We start from the raw sequence: 21281 nt of genomic DNA, 5'->3' as shown, positions 1-21281 counted from the left end.
GCAAGGGAGGGGCTCGGTCTGGGAAGGCCTCCTGGAGGAGGGGAGCTCTCAGTAGGGCTGGGAAGAGGGGGAGGGCGTTCCAGGCCAGAGGTAGGACGCGGCCCGGGGATCGACGGCGGGACGGGCGCGAAGTGGGGACGGTGAAGAGGCGAGCGGCAGAGGAGCGGAGTGTGCGGGGTGGGCAGTAGAAAGAGAGAAGGGAGGAGAGGTAGGAGGGGGCAAGGGGATGGAGAGCTTGGTAGCCAAGAGTGAGGAGTTTGTGTTTCGGGCGGAGGTTGATAGGCAACCATCCACCGAGCGGCTCCGTGAAGAACCAATCACCAACCTAGAGGCTGCGTCTCCCTCTTCTCCCTCCCCCTCCCTCTTCTCTATCCTGCTCCCTCCACCTCTCCCTCCCCCTCCCTCTTCTCTATCTCCTCTTCCCTCTCCTCTTCCTCCCTCTCTATCCTCCTCCTCCTTCCATCTCCTCCTCCTCCCTCTTTTCTATCCGCCTCCCTCCTCCTCCCCCCTTCCTCTTCTCTATCCTCCTCCCTCCTTTTCCCTCCTTCCTCCCTCTCCTCCTCTTTCCTCTTCCCTCCCTCTCCTCCTCCCTCCCTCTTCTCTATCCTTCTCCCTCTCCCCCCTTCCCCCCCATCCTCGGCTTTCGAGCCTCACGATCCCCAAAGGAAACAGTGGGCCAGCCCCTCCCGCGGTAGGACAGTTCGGACAGCGGGTGAATTATCCGCCCTCGAGGTCCCAGCGCCCTAAGACCTTGGCGGCAAACTGGCCTTTCCTCCCTCCCTTCTCCTCTCAGGGGGCGAAGCCTGTTGGGGGCGGGGGAGAGACCCCCGATGAGGCGTCCGGGGTGAGCCAACGCTTTCTAAAGGCCGGATGAGAGGCGGGGCCGTCGCCATTCCCAGGCGTTCACACGAGATGAGCTTGTCTATGCTAAGTAAGTTCACCCATTTTGAGAGCTCGAGTTGCCAGTGGTAAAAGAAACGTTTGACATTAACGGGGCATCCGCAGTGTTCTGGGTGTGGTCGGCTCGAGTTCCCTTAGGCTCTTGACCCGGTTGCCTTCGGGATGCAAACTTGACAACGTTGGGCAGGGTAGACTCCTGCTACCCTGTCTCCTCTCCACCGTAAACTCTCTGTGGGCAGGGAATGTCTCTACCAACTCTTTAGGATCGGACTCTCCCCGGCGCTTAGTAGGCTGCCCTGCACACAGCGAGCACTCAATACATATCATCGAGTGACAGATTCATTAGTGGTAAATCATTCCTGATGCAGGTGAACATCTGGTAGGTGTACTTTGAGAGAGTGCTCTCCTCTTACATTTTGCTCCAGAAGAGGCAGGCAGCATGATTATCATGGTCGCCCAATTTTAGCTTGACGGGTGAGGATACTGGCGACGGGCTTTTTGGCGTGCCCAAAGCCTCGGTGTTTGGTGACACGGTCTCCGGTGCGCTTTTGACGGCCAGTCGGCGTGGCAAAGAAACCGAACTCAATTTAGAGTGGAGGTTTTGATGAGGATGAGGTTTTACGCCCGTCCCCTTCTATTCTCCCTCCCGGTGATTCATCTGAAATGCCATTGCCCAAACCGAGTGATACCGTGTTCGGTAGGGAAGGGGTGGGAGGGTGTTGACAGCGGCAGTCATTTGTGCTTCTGCCGCCTTGGCCTGTGGGAGCGTGTGTCTCCCTCAAACATGCCAAGCAGCTCGGCCTAGTGGAAAGAGCTTGGGCCTGGGAGCCAGAGGACCTGGGTTCTGATCCCGGCTCTGCCAGCTGCCTGCTGTGTGACCTTGGGCAAGTCATGTAATTTTCCTCAACTGGAAAATGGGGATTCAAAACCCTCCTGCTTTGACCGTGAGCTCGTTGTGGGGCGGGGCCCCTGACTTGATTAACTGGTATCTGCCACCGTGCTTGACACGCAGTAAGCACTCGACAAAGACCATAAATAAAATAATGCATCCACCCTCCCAGAAGTAGCAGGGGAGGGGCCCACGCTCTGGCTCTAATGCCCAATTTGGGGCCTGACAGATTCTTCCTAAGGTATATAATATTTTTATTTTGGATTCCTGCACTCAAGTGGAGAAGAGGGGAGAGGCCCGTGTCTCTCTGGGATAGGAAGGGATGAGAGGTGCTCTTGATTCTACCCAGCTGGTAACAGCTCCCACTCTAAACTGTGAGCTCGTTGTCGGCAGGGAATGTCACTGTTTACTGTTGTGGTGTACTTTCCCAAGTGCTTATTACAGTGCTCTGCACACAGTAAGTGCTCAATAAATACGATTAAATGAATGAAGCTCCCGCTCCCCTAGCTCACACAAAACAAAGTCTCATTCAGACGAAAATAAAAGCGAGACTGCCCTACCCTTTGCGGCTTGGACCACGGCTTCAGTGTTTTCACCTGAAAAGCACTCAGTTTTTTCTAAATGAAGGAGAGGCAGGTCCCAGCAGCCTAAGCCCAACCAAAACCTGATTGGGACAGACTGTAAAATCATTGAATTCAAGAGAATAATAATGAATGGTGAAAGTTGGGGGAGTGAGAGAGTTCCAACATCTCCCCCCCTTTTTTTTTTGGCTCTATTCTTTGCTTGTTGAAAGCCTAAATATATATTTCTACTTATTTCATTCATTCATTCATTCAATAGTATTTATTGAGCGCTTACTATGTGCAGAGCACTGTACTAAGTGCTTGGGATGAACAAGTCGGCAACAGATAGAGACGGTCCCTGCCGTTTGACGGGCTTACAGTCTAATCGGGGGAGACGGACAGACGAGAACAATGGCAATAAACAGAGTCAAGGGGAAGAACATCTCGTAAAAACAATGGCAACTAAATAGAATCAAGGCGATGTACAATTCATTAACAAAATAAATAGGGTAACGAAAATATATACAGTTGAGCGGACGAGTACAGTGCTGTGGGGATGGGAAGGGAGAGGTGGAGGAGCAGAGGGAAAAAGGGGAAAATGAGGCTTTAGCTGCGGAGAGGTAAAGGGGGGATGGCAGAGGGAGTAGAGGGGGAAGAGGAGCTCAGTCTGGGAACGCCTCTTGGAGGAGGTGATTTTTAAGTAGGGTTTTGAAGAGGGAAAGAGAATCAGTTTGGCGGAGGTGAGGAGGGAGGGCGTTCCGGGACCGCGGGAGGACGTGACCCAGGGGTCGACGGCGGGATGGGCGAGACCGAGGGACGGTGAGGAGGTGGGCGGCAGAGGAGCGGAGCGTGTGGGGTGGGCGGTAGAAAGAGAGAAGGGAGGAGAGGTAGGAAGGGGCAAGGTGATGGAGAGCCTCGAAGCCTAGAGTGAGGAGTTTTTGTTTGGAGCGGAGGTCGATAGGCAACCACTGGAGTTGTTTAAGAAGGGGAGTGACATGCCCAGATCGTTTCTGCAGGAAGATGAGCCGGGCAGCGGAGTGAAGAATAGACCGGAGCGGGGCGAGAGAGGAGGAAGGGAGGTCAGAGAGAAGGCTGACACAGTAGTCTAGCCGGGATATAACGAGAGCCCGTAATAGTAAGGTAGCCGTTTGGGTGGAGAGGAAAGGGCGGATCTTGGCGATATTGTAGAGGTGAAACCGGCAGGTCTTGGTAACGGATAGGATGTGTGGGGTGAACGAGAGGGACGAGTCGAGGATGACACCGAGATTGCGGGCCCGAGAGACGGGAAGGATGGTCGTGCCATCCACGGTGATAGAGAAGTCTGGGAGAGGACCGGGTTTGGGAGGGAAGATGAGGAGCTCAGTCTTGCTCATGTTGAGTTTTAGGTGGCGGGCCGACATCCAGGTGGAGACGTCCCGGAGGCGGGAGGAGATGCGAGCCTGAAGGGAGGGGGAGAGGACAGGGGCGGAGATGTAGATCTGCGTGTCATCTGCGTAGAGATGGTAGTCGAAGCCGTGAGAGCGAATGAGTTCACCGAGGGAGTGAGTGTAAATGGAGAACAGAAGAGGGCCAAGAACTGACCCTTGAGGAACTCCAACAGTTAAAGGATGGGAGGGGGAGGAGGCTCCAGCGAAGGAGACCGAGAATGACCGGCCAGAGAGGTAAGAGGAGAACCAGGAGAGGACGGAGTCCGTGAAGCCAAGGTGAGATAAAGTATGGAGGAGGAGGGGCTGGTCGACAGTGTCAAAGGCAGCAGAGAGGTCAAGGAGGATCAGAATGGAGTAGGAGCCATTGGATTTGGCAAGAAGGAGGTCATGGGTGACCTTAACGAGAGCAGTCTCGGTAGAGTGGAGGGGACGGAAGCCAGATTGGAGGGGGTCTAGGAGAGAATGGGAGTTAAGGAATTACAACAGCGTGAATTCTTTGGCCACTTGAGTGTAATTATAACCAAATATACTGTACTTGTGGAATTAGGGCTATGCGTTTGGTTTTTTTATGGTATTTGTTAAGTGCTTACTCTGTACCAGGCACTGTGCAAGGCTCTGGGATAGATAGAAGCTAATCAAGTTGGACACATTCCACATCCTACATGGGGCTCACAGTATTAATCTTCATTTTTACGGATGAAGTAACCGAGACACAGAGAAGTGAAGTGACTTGCCCCTGGTCGCACAGCAGACAGGTGGCGGGGCTGGGATTAGAGGCCCGTTATTCCCTACTCAATTTCTCCACTTCCCTGCTAGTCCCTTCACCTTGCCCTGCTTCCCTCTGCTCTGTGGGATAGGCCAGGACATCTTCCTGACTAAACAGAAGCAAATAAACACAAATAAGCCCAACTAAAACCTCCACAAGTAAGCACAACAAAAACCTCCTCCTCTGCAAACACGATGGAGTTTCCCAGTGAGAACTGCAGGCGAGCCTTGGTCCTCGGGTCTCAGGGCTGGGAATCTGCGGGAAGGGCCGATTCTTGTCCCTGTCAGGTGGTATTTCTGCCGGGGCATGGAGTGCAACAAGCAAGAAGGCAGGTAGGGGTGCAGCAAACTGCCACGGCCCTCCAAAGGTTGGTTTTTTTCTCTGCCTGCAAGACCCATTTACAGCAGAAGTGATAGCGGTTTAAGCGTCGATGATGTGCCGTAGCACCGTAACCCAGCACACGGTTGCCTTGGTAACCACAGTGGCCTTTGCTAGCCAGCTTTTTTTTTATCCCCAGGATTCTTGTTGGGCCAGCTCACAGAATATCCTAGGTGGGTCTTCGGTTAGAAATGCTTACCACTGATGAATCACTCAATCGATGGTATTTATTGAGTGCTTACTGTGCTTACTGTGGGCAGAGCACTGTAGTAAGAGCTTGGGAGAGTACAACAGAGTTGGTAGACACTTTCCCTGAGTGTCTGGTGGGGAGACAGATGAAGATCTTAATAAAGAAATTACGGTTTTTGTACATACGTGCTGTGGGGTTGAGGGTGGGGTGAATGTCAAGTGCTTAGACTGTAAGCCCGTCAATGGGCAGGGATTGTCTCTGTCTGTTGCCGAATTGTACATTCCAAGCGCTTAGTACAGTGATGTGCACATAGTAAGTGCTCAATAAATACTATTGAATGAATAAAGGATACGGATCCAGGTGTGTAGGTCAAGCAGAGGGGAGAGAATAGAGGAAATGAAGGCTTAAGTTGGGGAAGGCCTCTAGGAGGAAATATGATTTTAATAAGACTCGGGACAGTGGTGGTCTGTTGTATATGATGGGAGAGGGAGTTCCAGACCACAGGGAAGATATGGGCAAGGGGTCGGAGGTGAGATAGACAAGGTTGAGGTACAGCGAGTAGGTTGGCGTTAGAGAAGAGAAGTGAGTGGGCTGGGTTGAAATAGGAAATCAGCAAGTTAAGACAGGAGGGGGTGAGCTGATTGAGTGCTTTAAAGCCGATGGAAAGGCGTTTCTGTTTGATGCAGGAGTGGATGGGTAACCATTAGAGGTTTTTGAAGATGGGCAGGTGTGGGCTGAATTTTATTTTATTTTTTTAGAAAAATGATCTGGGCAGCAGTAGAGAGAGGTAAAGACTGGAGTGGGGAGAGGCAGGGAGGCCAGCGAGGAGGCTGATGCAATAGTCAAGGCAGGATATGATAAATGCTTGAATCAGCAGAGTAAGAGTTGGGATGGAGAGAACGGGTGGATTTTAGTGATGCCGTGAAGGTAGAACTGACTGGATCTGGTGACAGATTGAGTATGTGGGTTGAATGAGAGATGAGTCAAGGATAACGCCAAGGTTAGGGGCTTGTGAGACAGGGAAGATAGTCGTTCCCAGGGAATGACAGAGGGAGGATAAGGTTTGGGAAGGAAGATGAAGAGTTCTGTTGTGGACATATTTAGTTTGAGGCATCGGCTGGACAGCCAAGAATGGCCGTCCTGAAGGCAGGAGGAAATACTAGACTGCAGAGGAGAGAGGTCAGGGCTGGGTCTAGATTGGGACTGGAGGTCTAGACTGAAAAGTCTTTACGGGCAGGGAACGTATCTGCTAATTCTATTGTAATTCTCCCAAGCACTTAGTACAGTGCTCTACACATAGTAAGTGCTCAATAAATACTATTGATCGATTAGAGAGGTAGATTTGGGAATCATGCAGGTAGAGATCCAGGTCTCCTGATTCCCAGAGCCACGTCTTTTCCACTGGGCCAACAGCAGGACTTAAATACAAGTCACCAACTCATAAATGAACACGCATCCAATAAAGTCAGACACAAATGTAGAGGGCTCTTTCTGCTTCTTTATCAGCAAGACTCTTGTCCAGCCTCCCTTCAGTCCCCTTCTGTCCTCGGCTACCCCTCAGCCCAGCAGAGAAAGAAACGGCAGTTTGGGGACTAGGGTGGGATACTGGCAGAGGCTTCACTCCTTCCTCCATTTATTCCCTGCACGATCATCCCTAAGCAAACTGAGGATAATCTAAATCATTAAATCCAACTCTGGCTTCTTCCAAGAATGGAGATTTAGCTCGCGTTTCTACAAATACACTACAGTCATCATCCCAGGCCATCCACTTACAATGTTTCTAATTAGAGCTCACTGTTACTCAGATTTCTTCACATATTTTGAAAGTTTCCACCGCCAGCACAGAGTCCCCCAGGACATCCAGTAACACATTTCAGCAGGCTACATCCTCCCACCTGTTACTTCAGCACTTCTGATGTACTCTCAACCTCCTCTAGCATATAGTAATAATAACAATAATATTAATAACAATCATCCCTACCTTATTACTAAAAGCACCCGTTCATGTACATATCCCCTTTTCCTTCCTCCAGTCTATAATTATTTTAGTGTCTGTCTCCCTCGCTTTTATTTACCTGTTGTGAGACCTTGGTCAAGTCATTTCACTTCCTCTGCACCTCAGTTTCCTCATCTGTAAAATAGGGATTCAATATCTGTTCTCCCTCCCCCTTGGACTGTGAGTTCCATATGGGACAGGAACTAATAATAATAATAGTGGCATTTGTTAAGCGCTTACTATGTGGCCAGCACTTTACTAAGCGCTGGGGTGGATACCGGCAAATCAGGTTGGACAAAGTCCATGTCCCACGTGGGGCTCACAGCCTCAACCCCCACACAGCAGGTCACCCAGCAGGCAAGTGGTTGCAGCTGGGATTAGAACCCATGACCTTCCACTCCCAGGTCTGGGCTCTATCCACTACGCCGTGCTGCATACACCTTGAGAAGCAGTGTGGCTTAGTGGAAAGAGCACGGATGTGGGAGTCAGAGGACGTGGGTGTTAATCCCGGCCCTGTCACTTGTCTGCTGTGTGGCCTTGGGCAAGCCGCTTAACTGCTCTGTGCCTCAGTTACCTCTTCTGGAACATGGGGATTAAGACCGTCAGCTCCTCGTGGGACAACCTGATGACCTTGTACCCCCCCCAGCGCTTAGAACAGTGCCTGGCACATAGTAAGCGCTTAACAAATACCATAATATTATTATTGATTAGCATGTATCTACTCCAGCGCTTGGCACATAGTGAGCACTGAAACATTATTATTATTATATCTTAAATTCCCTGAGGAAAGGGATCATGTCTGTTTACTGGATTGCACTCTCCCTCTACGGCGCGGCTCAGTGGCAAGAGCCCGGGCTTGGGAGTCCGAGGTCATGGGTTCGAATGCCGGCTCTGCCACCCGTCAGCTGTGTGACTGTGGGCAAGTCACTTCACTTCTCTGGGCCTCCGTGACCTAATCTGTCAAGTGGGGATGAAGACCGGGAGCCTCACGTGGGACAGCCTGATGACCCTGTATCTCCCCCAGCGCTTAGAATAGTGCCCTGCACGTAGTGAGCGCTTAACAAATACCAACATTAGTATTATGACGATTGATTATTATTCAGCACAGTGCTCTGCACACAGTGGCCCGAGTGCTGCTTCTGGCCAGAGACCACAGGCAGGACAACACCACCATCTGGTGGCGCGAAGTCGAACTACACCCCTGGGAAGGGAATGGCGATAACCCCATTCCTTGGCTCCAAGGGCCGGGCAACCGACCTTTCGGAGGAAGAAGAATTCAAGCTCTTTTCTGCCACCTCACATCTGCTAAACGTCCTCCTCTCGCAGCGAACAGCCACTGGCGCCTCGCCTTAGAATCCTCAAGCGCTCAGGCACACAGGAAGCGCTCCGTAAATAGGACGGAATGTATCCCTGCTTAGGGTTTAGAGTGCGGAAAGGGGCAGCGCCCAACTCGAATGCCGAGCTGAGGGTTAGTGTGCAAAATGGTCGCCGAATGTCAAAAGGCTCCCTGGGAGTCCTTGTTGAGAAGATGAAAACCTGAACAAAACCAATTCAAGGCAAGGTGTGTGGAGAGGGGAGAGGGACAACACCCAGTTTGGGAAATGCCCCTCCCAGCCTCTGTCTTTCCCATCCCTGTAGACGACACCCCATCCTCCTGCTCTCACAAGCCCATGACCTTGGCGTTGTCTTCGGCTCACCTCCCTCAGTCCGCCCACGTATTCAATCTGTCACCCTGCCCTGTCCTTTCCATCTTGGCATCATTGCTAAAACCCACTCTTTCTTTTCCATCCAGACCGCTACTACGCCGATCCAAACACTTATCCTCTCCCACCTTGGTTACTCTATCAGCCTCCTTGCTGACCTTCCAGCCTCCTGTCTCTCCCCACCCCACTCACCCTTCCGCCCCGATCATTTCTCAACAGAGACAGTGGGTCCACCTCTCCCCCCTCCTTGAGACCTTCCAGGGGTTGCCCAGCCACCTCTGCATCAAACGGTAACTCCTTGCCATTGGCTTTAGAGCACTCAGTCAGCTCGCCCCCTCTTACCTCACCTCACTGATCTCCTCCTCCAGCCCATCCCACACACTCGGCTCCTCTAGTGCCAGTCTACTCACTGTGCCCCAGTCTTGTCTATCTTGCCACCGACCCCTTTCCCGCATTCTCCCCCCAGCCTGGAAATCCCTCCCCCTCCATAAATACCAGACCACCACTCTCCGCACGTTCAAGCCTCACTAAGGTTACATCTCCTCCAGGAGGCCTTCCCCAGTTAAGCCCTCTTTTCCCCAGCTAAGCCCTCTTTTCCCCAGCTCCCTTTCCCATCTACATCTATGCGCTCTGATCTGTGACTTCTGGGCATTTGCTATTCACCCCATCTTCGATCCCACAGCACTTATGTACATATCTTTATAGTATAATAAATTGTTTATATTAATGTCTGGCTCCTCCTCTAGACCATAAGCTCGTTAAGGGCAGGGAACATGTCTGCCAACTCTGTTGTACTCTTCCAAGTGCTCTGTATCGTGCTCTGTACATAGTAAGTGCTCAGTAAACATTAATTTTTCTAAGGTATTCATTCAGCACTTACTACGTGCCAGGCACCGTACTAAGTGCTGGGGTAGATACAAGCTAATCAGATTGGACACAGTCCATGTCCCACGTGGGACTGACAGTTTTTATCCCCATTTACAGATGAGATAACTGAGGCAAGGAGAAGTTAAGTGACTTGCCTAAGGTCCCACAACAGACACGTGGCAGGGCTGGGTTTAGAACCCAGGACCTTCTGACTCCCAGGCCCATGCGCTATCCACTAGGTCATGCTGCTTCTCTATTGATGGACTGATTCTTCTGAAAGATTTCACAAGGAAGCAACGTGGCCTAGTGGAAAAGAGCACAAGCCCTAGAGTCAGAGAGCTTGGGTTCTAATACCAGCTCTTCCACTTGCCTGCTGTGTGACCTTGGGCAAGTCACTTCACTTTGCTGTGTCTCAGTTACCTCATCTGTAAAATGGGGATTATTTCCTACTCCCTCCTACTTAGGCTGTGAGCCTCATGTGGGACAAGGACTGTGTCCAACCTGATTAACTTTTATCTAACCCAGTGCTCAGAACTCTGCTTGGCACATAGTAAGCACTGAACAAGTACCATAAGTATGATTAAGAAATGGAAATAATCAAAGATATCTACTGGGTGCTTGCTCTTTGCGGAACACTGTACTAAGCACTTGAGAGAGAACAATACAGTGGAGACACCGTAGACTGTAAGCCACACTACACTCTATACTGTAAGCACGTTGCGGGCAGGGAAAGGGTCTGTTTATTCTTATAGTGTACTCTCCCAAGTGCTTAGTACAGTGCTCTGCACACAGTAAGCGCTCAATAAATCCGATTGAATGAATGGCTGAGACGCGATCCTTGCCCACATTTGGTCTCATTTTGTCCATTCCACAGAGAACTCTCCAAAATATATTCTCTGGGCTCAGCCGATTTTCTCTCCCCGAATCCCTTCTGGCACAGAGTAAGCACTCAATAAATTCCATTGGCTGATTGATTGACGGCACCCCCTCCCTGACCATGATTCCCCTAGCTCTTAGACGTTTTTCGTTCTTCAAAAAAAAAAATCAGGCTGTCTTCCCCCAGGGGACATAGGAGGGTTCATTCTGAACAGTTACATCCAGGCCGATTGAAGATAAACTCCCCTCCGGGAAACCCAAGCTGCTTCTCACTGGACAGGGCAGGCAGGGGAGGGGAGGGTTATCCTCATTAAGCTTTACAGACCTGTCCCTCTGCCTCTAATAGGGAATTTCACCCTCCAGGCTGCAGATTCCATTCCCAGGCAAGGACATACTGGACCGTAGCCCTTACGCTCTGCCGGGCTGCGTCTCAGCATGCCCTACATAATTGGGTTAGTTCTTCATTTGCTCCCCTGGCTCCTCTTCCCTTAGTTATTGGAAGGACAGTAGGGGTAGACAGGCCTCTTCCTCATCTCTTTCCACTGCCCCAGACCCTCTGGCAGCTTTGAACTATGACAGACTTGGAGCTGACTGGTGTCTGCTTGTCTCTACCCGGGCCAAAGCGAGAGCAAGATTAAAGCAGCTGGGTCAGTGGGTTGTGTAGGTGGGAGGGGGCTCTGGGGGAGGGGCAGCTGCTGTGCTGGGCGAAGTAGTTTGGGGGGATTGCGGGAATGTTTGTGCTGAAGCGTAATCCTTTCCCAGCAGGCGGGGCTGCCGGCTGACCCTCACGGCAGACTGTACGGTATTGTGCGAAGTAAGCGCGGCTTCCACAAGGCCCCATTGTCAGGCCTCAGCTGGCCCGATTTTAGCCCATTAGAGAAAGAATCCGAAGAGAACATACTACATGGCTGGGTAACGTGAGAACCAGCAAGCAGCCCCCGCCTGCTTGCTCGCCCACCCACCTCCCCGGGCCTTCCGACGGCTACTTCCTCACTTTCCAGCACTCAACCTATTCTGCTCCTCCCTCGCTAAACATTGAGGTTACCACCTGTCTGACATGGACTTGGGCGGGCAGGAGATCGGGTGAGATGTCCAGGGGCCGAGCAGGCTTCCATCCACGAAATCTGAGAATGTGGTCGGGGCCTTCCGCTGCGCATCTGCCTTCGCCATCATCGTGGCCATTCTCTGCTTCTTCCGGTCCATCCGGGTCAATGCACAGCAGGGATGATAGTAATCACTGAAGTGACGGCCGATCCTGTCACCGCCACGCATGCCGGCGGTGGGTCCCATGACCTAACTTTCTCTTTCACGAGAACTGGAAGAGGAGGGCTAGGAACGGTGCTGACTGGCTGTGGTAAGCTGAGTTCCATCAATCAACAGTCAATCGGTGGTATTTAGTGAGTGCTTACTCGTGCAGATCGTTTGTTCTTTCATTCATCCATCGAATGCCATTTATTTAGTGCTCACTGGGTGCCGGGCACTGTACAGAGCGCTTGGGAGAATGCAAGACAATAGAGTTGCGAGACGCCAACCCAGCTCACCAGGAGCTTACAGTCTACAGGGGGAGAAAGACATTAAAATAAATCACAAAGAGATGCAGTGGGAGAGTATGAGGATAAATTCAGTTCTGTGGGGCTGAGGGTGGGGTGAATACTATGTGTTTAAAGGGTACAGATCCAAATGCATAGGTAACGCGGAAAAGCGGGTGAGTAGACGAAATGAGCGCTTAGTCAAGAAATCTCACTGGGCTAAGCACGTTAGAGAGGGTACAGTAGAGTTAGTAGACATGAACCTAGCTCTCAAAGAGTTTACAATCTAGAGGGGGATGGTTTAATAATAATATTTGTATTTGTTAAACACTGTATTAACCGCTGGAGTAGATACAGGATAATCGGGTCAGACACAGCCCCCGTCCCATATGGGCCTCTCAGTCTCAGATAGGAGGAAGTAATAGAGTGTAAGTATATTTACATAAGTGCAATGGTAGGTGATGCAAAAATGCTGAAGTGGTGCTTGAGGGAGAAATAGAGTGTAAAAATGAGAAATTAATTGGGGAAGGCCAACTGGAGGAGATATGATTTCAGAAGGCCTTGAAAGACCACTTCTCTCCCCACCTTCAAAGCCTTATTAACCAAGAGGCCTTTTCCGACTAAGCCCTCATTTCGCCCACTCTCTCTTCCTTCCATTCAATCATTCAATCGTATATATTGAGCACTTACTGTGCGCAGAGCACTGTAGTAAGCACTTGGGAGAGTACAGCATAAAAATAGACAGACACATTCCCTCCCCACAGTGAGCTTAGAGTCTACAAGAGGAGGCAGACATTAATGTAAATAAATAAATAGATTAACCCGCGCACTTGGATTTGTACCCTTAATTGACCCTACCCTCAGGCCGATGGCACTTGAGTCTATATCTGTAATTTTTTTAGTGCCTGTCTCCCCCCTTAACTGTAAGCTCTTTGTGGGCAGGGACCATGTCTACTAACTCTGAGAAGCAGCGTGGCTCAGTGGAAAGAGCACGGGCTTTGGAGTCAGAGGTCATGGGTTCGAATCCTGGCTCGGCCACTTGTCAGCTGTGTGACTTTGGGCAAGTCACTTAACTTCTCGGTGCCTCAGTTACCTCATCTGTAAAATGGGGATTAAGACTGTGAGCCCCACGTGGGACAACCCGATTCCCCTGTGTCTACCTCAGCGCTTAGAACAGTGCTCGGCACATAGTAAGCGCTTAACAAATACCAACATTATTAACTCTGATATGCTGTACTCTCCCAAGAGGTTACTACAGTGGTGTGAATACGGTAAATGCTCAATAAGTACAACTGATTGATTTTAATGGGGAGAGCAGTGGTCTTCCAGATTTGCAGCGGGAGGGAGTTCCAGGTAGAAAGGAAGATATGAGCAGGAAGTTGGCAGTGAAAGAGACAAGAAGGAGGCACAGTGAGTAGGTTGGTATGAGAGGAACGAGGCATATGAGATGGGGTGTAGTGGGAGAGGAGTTTTTGCTTGATGCGGAATTCTCCGAATCTAAGAATAAGCAAGCGGAGAGGGGACAGGCGACTGACTCAAAATGAACAGTGAAATGATGAAAGCACAAAAACAAGATAAAAGACAAAGACAATGAGATGTACAGCAAGAGGAACATACAGCAAATAGGAAAAGAAATGCCAACAGACTCCTCATCTATTAGATATGTCTGCATGGGGCAAGCATATTTTCCAAAGAGAAATTTTCAGTGATCCCCAAGCTGTCTGAGGCAAACCTAACATTCAAAACCAGCCTAAAATTAGTGGTGATTGGGCAGCACTGACGAGACTGCCGTTTTTGAAATCACATAGCCTCCAATCCTACCCCAGGAACCCTGTGATCAGTGCATCCACCTAACTAATAACATTTCTGGAGTTTTCACTCCATGGCTCCGGCCCCCTCTCCCTCCTTCTCCCCCTTCTCTCCTTCTTAGTAGCTCCAGGGAGGTCAGCAATGAAGGAGGGGAAGGGGAAGAGGTGCACGTGATCACCAACACTTCCAGGAGGCAGCTGTCAATAAGGTGGCCAATTGGGAAGCACGCATGAGGATGCAATTCCTCGAGAAAATGATCACTCCATCAGTGGCATTTCTTGAGCACTAACTATGTGCAGAGCACTGTACTAAGCACTTGGGAGAATACAACGCAACAGAGTTGGCAGACATTCCCTGCCCACAGTGAGCTTACGGTCTAGAGGGGGAAGCAGACCTTAATATAAATAAATTACGGGTAAGTACGTAAGTGATGTTTGATGGTGGCGACCCTTTCAAAAGAGCTTCCTCTCTCCACTTTCCTTTTCCAATTTGTGCCCCTTCTGCCGACACTGTAACCACAGTGTGCTCAGTTAACAGAGGTACCAGAAAAAAACATACAGGGAAAAAAAAAGGGCCTGGTTCTGTAACCTCCCCTGAGGTTGTCTTTGCAAATCAATTTGGGAAGCACAATCATAGAATCATTTCTGGACCCATCTTAATCAAAGCAACATATTGGCATTGCTGCTCACTGGCAAATTCACGCCGCCTGCCTGGGCTCTTCCATTCCATCTCTCCTAGGTTCGAGCAGGATTAATTATGTGCTTACTACGGGCTAAGCACTGGGGTAGGTACAGGGCTATCCTGTATCTGGGAAGGGGCTCACAATCTATTTCATCCCCATCTTACAACAGAGACCCAGAGAAGTTATGTGACTTGCCCAAGGTCACACGGTAGGACAGGGGCAGAGCTGGGACTCGAATCTAGGGCCTCCGATCTCAATCCCGTGACCTTTCCATTATGACTGAGAATTGTGGAGCCTCTCGATTCAGACCTTAAACTGACCTCCGACGAAGGTTCAGGGAGCCAGTTCCTCGGGAAAGACAAATGGGAACTACAGAAGTCAATTGTCTGTAGAGCAGCATACAGAATGAGCTGATTCTAATGGTATGAAAAGCATGGAATTTGGACGGGGTCTTCCTAAATCCAGATCTGCTAATCAAACCATGAAGACTTTATGAGGAGTAGCGTGGTCTAGTGGGAAGAGCGTGGGCCTGGGAGTCAGGGAACTTGGGTTCTACTCCCAGTGCCGCCACTTGCCCGCTGTGTGACCTTGAGCAAGTCACTTGGCTTCTCTGGGCCTCACGGTTACCTCAACTGTAAAATGGGGATTCAATACCAGACAGGAGCTCTGTCCAGCCTAATTTATTTGTATCCACTTCAGCGCTTGACCCTTAATAAGCACTAAACAAAAGCACATCTCTTCCAGGAGTCCTTCCCTGACTAATCCCTTATCTTGGCTTCTCCCGTTCCCTTCTGCTTCGCCCTTGAACTGGGATTTGCACCCTTTATTCTCCCCTCCCTCAACCCCACAGCACTTATGTCCATATCCACAATTTATTTACCTATATTAATGTCTGTCTCCCCCTCTAGACTGTAAGCTCCTTGAGGGCAGGGAACATATCTGCCAACTCTTATATTTTAGAGTGCTCTGCGCACAGTAAGTGCTCAATAAATATGATTGATCAACGAGTAGCACAGTTATTATTATCAGGAGGCATATTCCTTTCCTATTTCTCTTGTTCCTCAACCTCTGAACTTAGCCCTCCTTCTGAGGCTGAGACATTGGAAAATACTTTTGGTTGAGCAATTGAGAATTCCAAATAAATCTTTGCCCCACTTGTGGGGACTAGCCCTTCCCCACAGATTTAGCCTGGGGCTCTGGCTACACCGGCCAGACCATTGATAAGCGGCAAAAGGAGATGCTAAACCCCGAGGGCTCATGGAGAGATTTTTTTTCCCCCCTACTTGCCCAGACAGGACAGATTGGCTTTTTTTTAAAATTTTGAGTAAGAGCGTCTGCTGAACCTGTTGAAATGGGAATCACCAGCACCTTAGGGGGCAGTGTCTTCTGTAGGTTCTGTTCAGGGCCTAATGCATCGCAAGTATTCAAAAAATAGGAATTAATGAACTCTGAGTTCTGAAATCTCGTTCTTTGTGTTGAAGAAGGCCCAAGAGGCCAGGAAGGGGCTTTTCTGGGCTCCGCCTGCGATTCACCGAGGGACAAGGCAAAACCTCAGGAACAGAAACTGCTGCCGCAGAAAGGGCCCAAAGTCTGAGGCAACTGCTGCACCTGGCCCTGCCAGATCCGCCAACAGGTGCAGGGGACCTGTTCCATATCCAGGGGCTGAGGGGGAGTCTGACTTTGGCTGCTCTTGCCTCCCCATCCTGCCAGGGAAGGCTCTTGTGGTGGGGAGAGTGTAGTGGCCAAATGGGGAAAAATGAATCGGCCATTGTGGCTCTCCGGACAGGGCGGAGGTTACGGGAGTTCAACTCTTGGGATCCAACCGTGAATAATGTCTCCTTCACACAGTCCCCGTTGCCAGGAGAACGGCAAGCAACAGGAACAGACCTCATCAGGGATGGCCCTGGAACGACAGGTGAGAGAGCAGATGGCTCCGTCCAGGGGATGGTGGAAACGGTGGAGCTTGGCTGGATGGGCTGCGAGGGGCTATCACCAATCGGTGGGATTTGTTGAGCGCTTACTGTGTGCAGTGTACTCTATTAAGTGCTTGGGAGAGTACAGAGGCAAGCAAGAAGACTTAGTGAGGGATAGAGAAGCGACGTGGCCTGGTAGAGGAGCAGCGTGGCCTAGCAGATAGAGCATGGGACTGGGAGTCAGAAAGACCTGGGTTCTGAACCCGGCTCTTCCCCTACTTGTCTGCTGTGTGGTCTTGGGCAAGTCACTCCACTTCTCTGGGCCTCAGTTACCTCATCTGTAAAATGGGGATTAAGAGTGTGAGCCCCATAGGGGGCATGGAATGTGTCCAACCTTATTAGCTTGTATCTACCCAGAGTTTAGAACAGGTCTTGACACATAGAAAGTGCTTAACAAATACCATTCTTCTTATTATGTGGGACAGGGACTGTGTCCAACCTGATTAACTTGTATCTTCTGCAATGCTTAGTACAGTGCCTGGCACATAATAAGCTCTTACCAAATACCATAAAAAAGAAAAATACTATTTGTTGGAGCCTTGAGGCACAGGACAGGCCTGTTTAGAAATGAAGATAGAGTTTTTACAAATTTGTTCTAAATAATAACAGTGATAGGGTGAAGGTCGGGTAGAAAATGGGGAGAAACAAGGGCCGGGTTGGGCCCCAAGGGGGGACTAAAGAGAGCAGCACAAAACACTAGCAACAGCAGCCACACCCTTATCTGAGTGGAGCTGAACTGGGAAAGAGCCAGTTTGGAGGAAACCGAGCTGGTCCTGCTACAGCCATCCTGGGGGAGGAAGCAAGCTGTCAAAGAGTTTCCTTCCATTGGCTCTGGACCTTCTTCCAGGGATTATCAAACTTTTGAAAAGAAATTTTGTCCCCAGTTTCAAGGTTTCAGCTAAAGTACTCTCCTCTCTCACCCTCAGCTTCTCTCACAGTTGTCTCCCAGCCTTGCCCCTCTTCACAAATGCACACAGCTGGAATACTCAGGGACAACAGCAGCTGGAGGTGAGACAGAAACTGCTTCTGCTGCTGCCAATTTAACCAGAGTTCCCACTCCCAGGGCTGTGGGGACGCTTTTTGCTGCGGTCCGGGCAAAACCATGACCACAAGGGAGCTGGTGATAGTAGCAGTTGGTCAGTTTCTTGTAGAGCTCTCTGAATCAATCAATCAATAGTATTTATTAAGCACTTACTGTGTGCAGAGCCTTCTACTGAGCACACTTAAGAGAGTACACTACAGTAGAGTTCACTGAATCGAAGCAGTCTGGCCTAGTGGATAGAGCATAGGCCTAGGAGTAGAAGGACCTGGATTCTAATTCTGACTCTGCCAGTTGTCTGCTGTGTGTGACCTCGGGGAAGTCACTTCACTTCTCTGGGTCTCAGTTACCTTGTCTGTGAAAGGGAGATTAATACTGTGAGCCTCCTGTGGGACATGGATTGGGTCCAACCCCATTATCTTGTATCTACCCAAGCGCTTAGTACAGTGCCTGGCACATAGTAAGCACTTAATGAATACCATAAAAAAATTAATCAGTGGTATTTATTGAGTGCTTATTATGTGCAGAGCACTGTACTGAGTGCTTGGGAAAGTACCATACGATAGAGCGGGTAGACACAACCCCTGCCCACAATAGCTTATAGTCTACAGGGGGAGACAGACACAAAAAGAAATTACAGATCGGGAAATAGTAGAGTATGTGGATATATGTACATAAGGGCTATGGGGCTTGGGTGAGTATCAGAGTGCCCGAGGGGTACACAGCCAAGTGCACAGAGGGAAGGACAGGTGGAGGAAATGAGAGTTTCATCAGGGAAGGCTTCTTGGAGGAGATGTGATTTTCAGAGGGCTTTGAAGGCGGGAAGGGTGGAGGACTGTCGGACACGAAAGGGAAGGGAGTTCCAGGCCAGAGGCAGGACGTGGGCGAGGGGTCAGCGGCGAGATAGATGAGATCGAGCTATAGATAGTAGTTTGGCATTAGAGGAGCGTGCGGGGTGGTTGTAGTAGATCAACGAGGTTAGGTAAGAGGAGGCGAGCTGATTGAGTGCCTTAAATCTGATGGTAAGGAATTTCTGTTTGATGTGGAGGTGGATGGGCAAGCACTGGAGGTTTCTGATAAATGAGGAGACATGGACTGAACGTTTTTTCAGAAAAATGATCCGGGCAACAGAGTGATGTGTGGACTGGATTAGACTGAAAACCCGTGATTAGACTGTAAGCCCGTCAAAGGGCAGGGACTGTCTCTATCTGTTACCGATTTGTACATTCCAAGCGCTTAGTACAGTGCTCTGCACATAGTAAGCGCTCAATAAATACTATTGAATGACTGGAGGGAGGAGAGACAGGAGGCAGGAAGGTCAGCGAGGAGGCTGATGTACTAGTCAAGGCGGAAAATGATAAGTGCTTGGATCAACATAGTAACAGTTTGGTGGGAAAGGAAAGGGCGGAGTCTAGAGATGTTGTGAAGGTAGAACCAACTAGATTTCGTGACAGAGTGAAGTTATCCGTTTGTCAGGGAGCCAGCAAATCTGAAGCGGCAGGAGCTGTTATTACTGCTATTTCTATCATGATGTACCCTTTATGATAGTTTGAATTATCTCCGGGAATAACTTCGGGATTTACATGAAAAATCTCTGAAATAAGGGGTGGGAGCAAGTGGACTGCCCTTTTCGGTTGCATTTGCATAACCGTTTGCTTGGATTTCTGTAAATGATGCATGACTCCAAGTTCCCTATGTGTTTAGAATTAAAGCAATTTTGCATATTTACTAAAGTTACCATTTCTTGCTGGGTTTTTTTCTTGTCTCCTCTTTTTCTAGCATGCCTTAGTGGAAAGAGCACGGGCCTGGGAGTCAGAGCACCTGGATCCTAATCCTGGCTCTGCCACTTGCCAGCTGTGTGACTTTGGGCAAGTCATTGAAGTTCTTGGTGCCTCAGTTTCTTCACCTGTAAAATGGGGATTAAATGCCTGTCCTCCCTTCCCCTTCGACTAAGAGCTCCATGTGGAATGGGCACTGGATTTGACCTGATTATCTTGGATATGCCCCAATGCTTACTACACAGTAAGTGCTTAACAAATACCCCAATTACTATTATTATTATTATTCTTATCCCCCAGATACATCAGCGTGTCCCACGTAGTGGGAGGCAAACAGGGGTAGCGTTGGAGTGAGAAAGAGGAGAGAAAGTCTTACTCTCCTCCTTTCCTGGTGCTCAGCACTGTTGAGTGCCACTTTACTGCTGTACTTTACTCTCATGGAGAGCACTTTTCTGAAGTTTTGGAGCATTACAATTGTGAAACCTGCTTCTGGAGGTCTGGGGATACAGCCAGACCGAGGGGTTGGTGACTGCAACAGTTGCCCCAGGTGGCCATGACCAGGGCCCGCTATTTGGGAGTTTCTGATCCTTCTGCTTTAAGGGTACAGTACATTGGTTTGTTGGCGGGGGCTGGGGAGTTTCAAATCACCGCTCTCAGCACTGCCATGTCCCCTTTCCCTTCCTCTTTCCACCTCCTTTCCATTACAACCATCGTCTCAGCTGCAGGAAGTTGGAGCGGAGGACTTCGTGTATTGGAGGAGCCAAGTCATTTTTTCCCTGACCTTTTCTCTGCTGCCAAATTGGGAAGCTGTGTTTAGGGAAAGTGTATGCGGAGGGCGGGGGGAAGGAAGTGACTGGGGAGGAGAGTCAGAATAGTACTATAATTTATTTATTTGTATTAATGTCTGTCTCCCTCCTAGACCCTAAGCTCGCTGTGGGCAGGGAATGTATCTGTTTATTGTTATATTGTACTCTTCCAAGTTCTTAGTACAGTGCTTTGCATACGGTAAGTGCTCCATAAATACAAGTGAATGAATGCATATAGGACAGGCCCAGTTTTGCTTGGAAGTGTCCAGGCTCAGCCCCATCCCTGCCCTCAGGTAAGTAGTTTGTCCCTTAAGCAATGTAGCCGGTGGCTTGTATCTTTTTTTTTTTAAATGATATTGGTGCCGAGCACCGTTTTAAGCACTGGGCTGGATATGAGTTATTTAGATATAACACTGTTCTTAACATTCATGAAATGCTGAATGATCAACTTCCCCAACGTCTACTCCTGACCTAAAATCCCATCGAGAGGTATATTATTACTTAGACTGTGAGCCCCATGTGGGACAGGGACTGTGTCCAGCCTGATGAACTTATATCTACCCCGGCGCTTAGAACAGTGCTTGACAGGTAGTAAGCACTTCACACATACCTTTAAAAAACAGAGAGAGAACTGAAATAGAGAGGGAGCCCTTGCCAAATGTTCTAGACTTCCGGCTCCCACCCTTTCCTCTGTTATTTGAAGGAGCCGTGCCTTCTTGCTTGCTTGCATCTTGCTTGTATCCCCCCCAGTGCTTAGTACAGTGCCTGGCACATAGTAAGCACTTAACAAATACCATAGTTATTATTAGTAGTATTATTCTTTGAAGGAGATGTGAAGGAGAGAGGGGACGGGAAGGGTGGTAGATGACTGGCAGTCATAAAGGGCTTTCATAAATCTTTTGTCTTGAACTCCTCAGGGAAGACAGACGTTATTTTCGACAGTCAGTCGTAGTGCCAAACACAAGGGGATTCAACAGAAACTGTTCGGTGACGATGAATTCAGATGCGCGAGCTTGGCTCGCGTCTCGTGGAGTTATAGGAGAGTGGCGCTCGGCAATCCTCCACAGTGGGTGAAGGCTGAGGAATTTGCTCCTCTCTCTGTGTATGCAG

General features: G+C 49.6%; 1 long non-coding RNA gene across 1 annotated transcript; it reads left to right on the top strand.

The window, feature by feature from the left end:
• The first annotated feature begins 597 nt into the window (after positions 1-597).
• Positions 598-19396, top strand: LOC114806350. Its single transcript, XR_003754378.2, has 3 exons — positions 598-931; positions 16424-16490; positions 19367-19396. It is a non-coding gene; the product is annotated as an uncharacterized LOC114806350 (long non-coding RNA).
• Positions 19397-21281: the final 1885 nt, after the last annotated feature.

This window comes from Ornithorhynchus anatinus, chromosome X1, assembly GCF_004115215.2.
Source record: "Ornithorhynchus anatinus isolate Pmale09 chromosome X1, mOrnAna1.pri.v4, whole genome shotgun sequence".
Taxonomy (NCBI): Eukaryota; Metazoa; Chordata; class Mammalia; order Monotremata; family Ornithorhynchidae; genus Ornithorhynchus; species Ornithorhynchus anatinus.
This window is presented reverse-complemented; position numbering and strand designations above follow the sequence as displayed.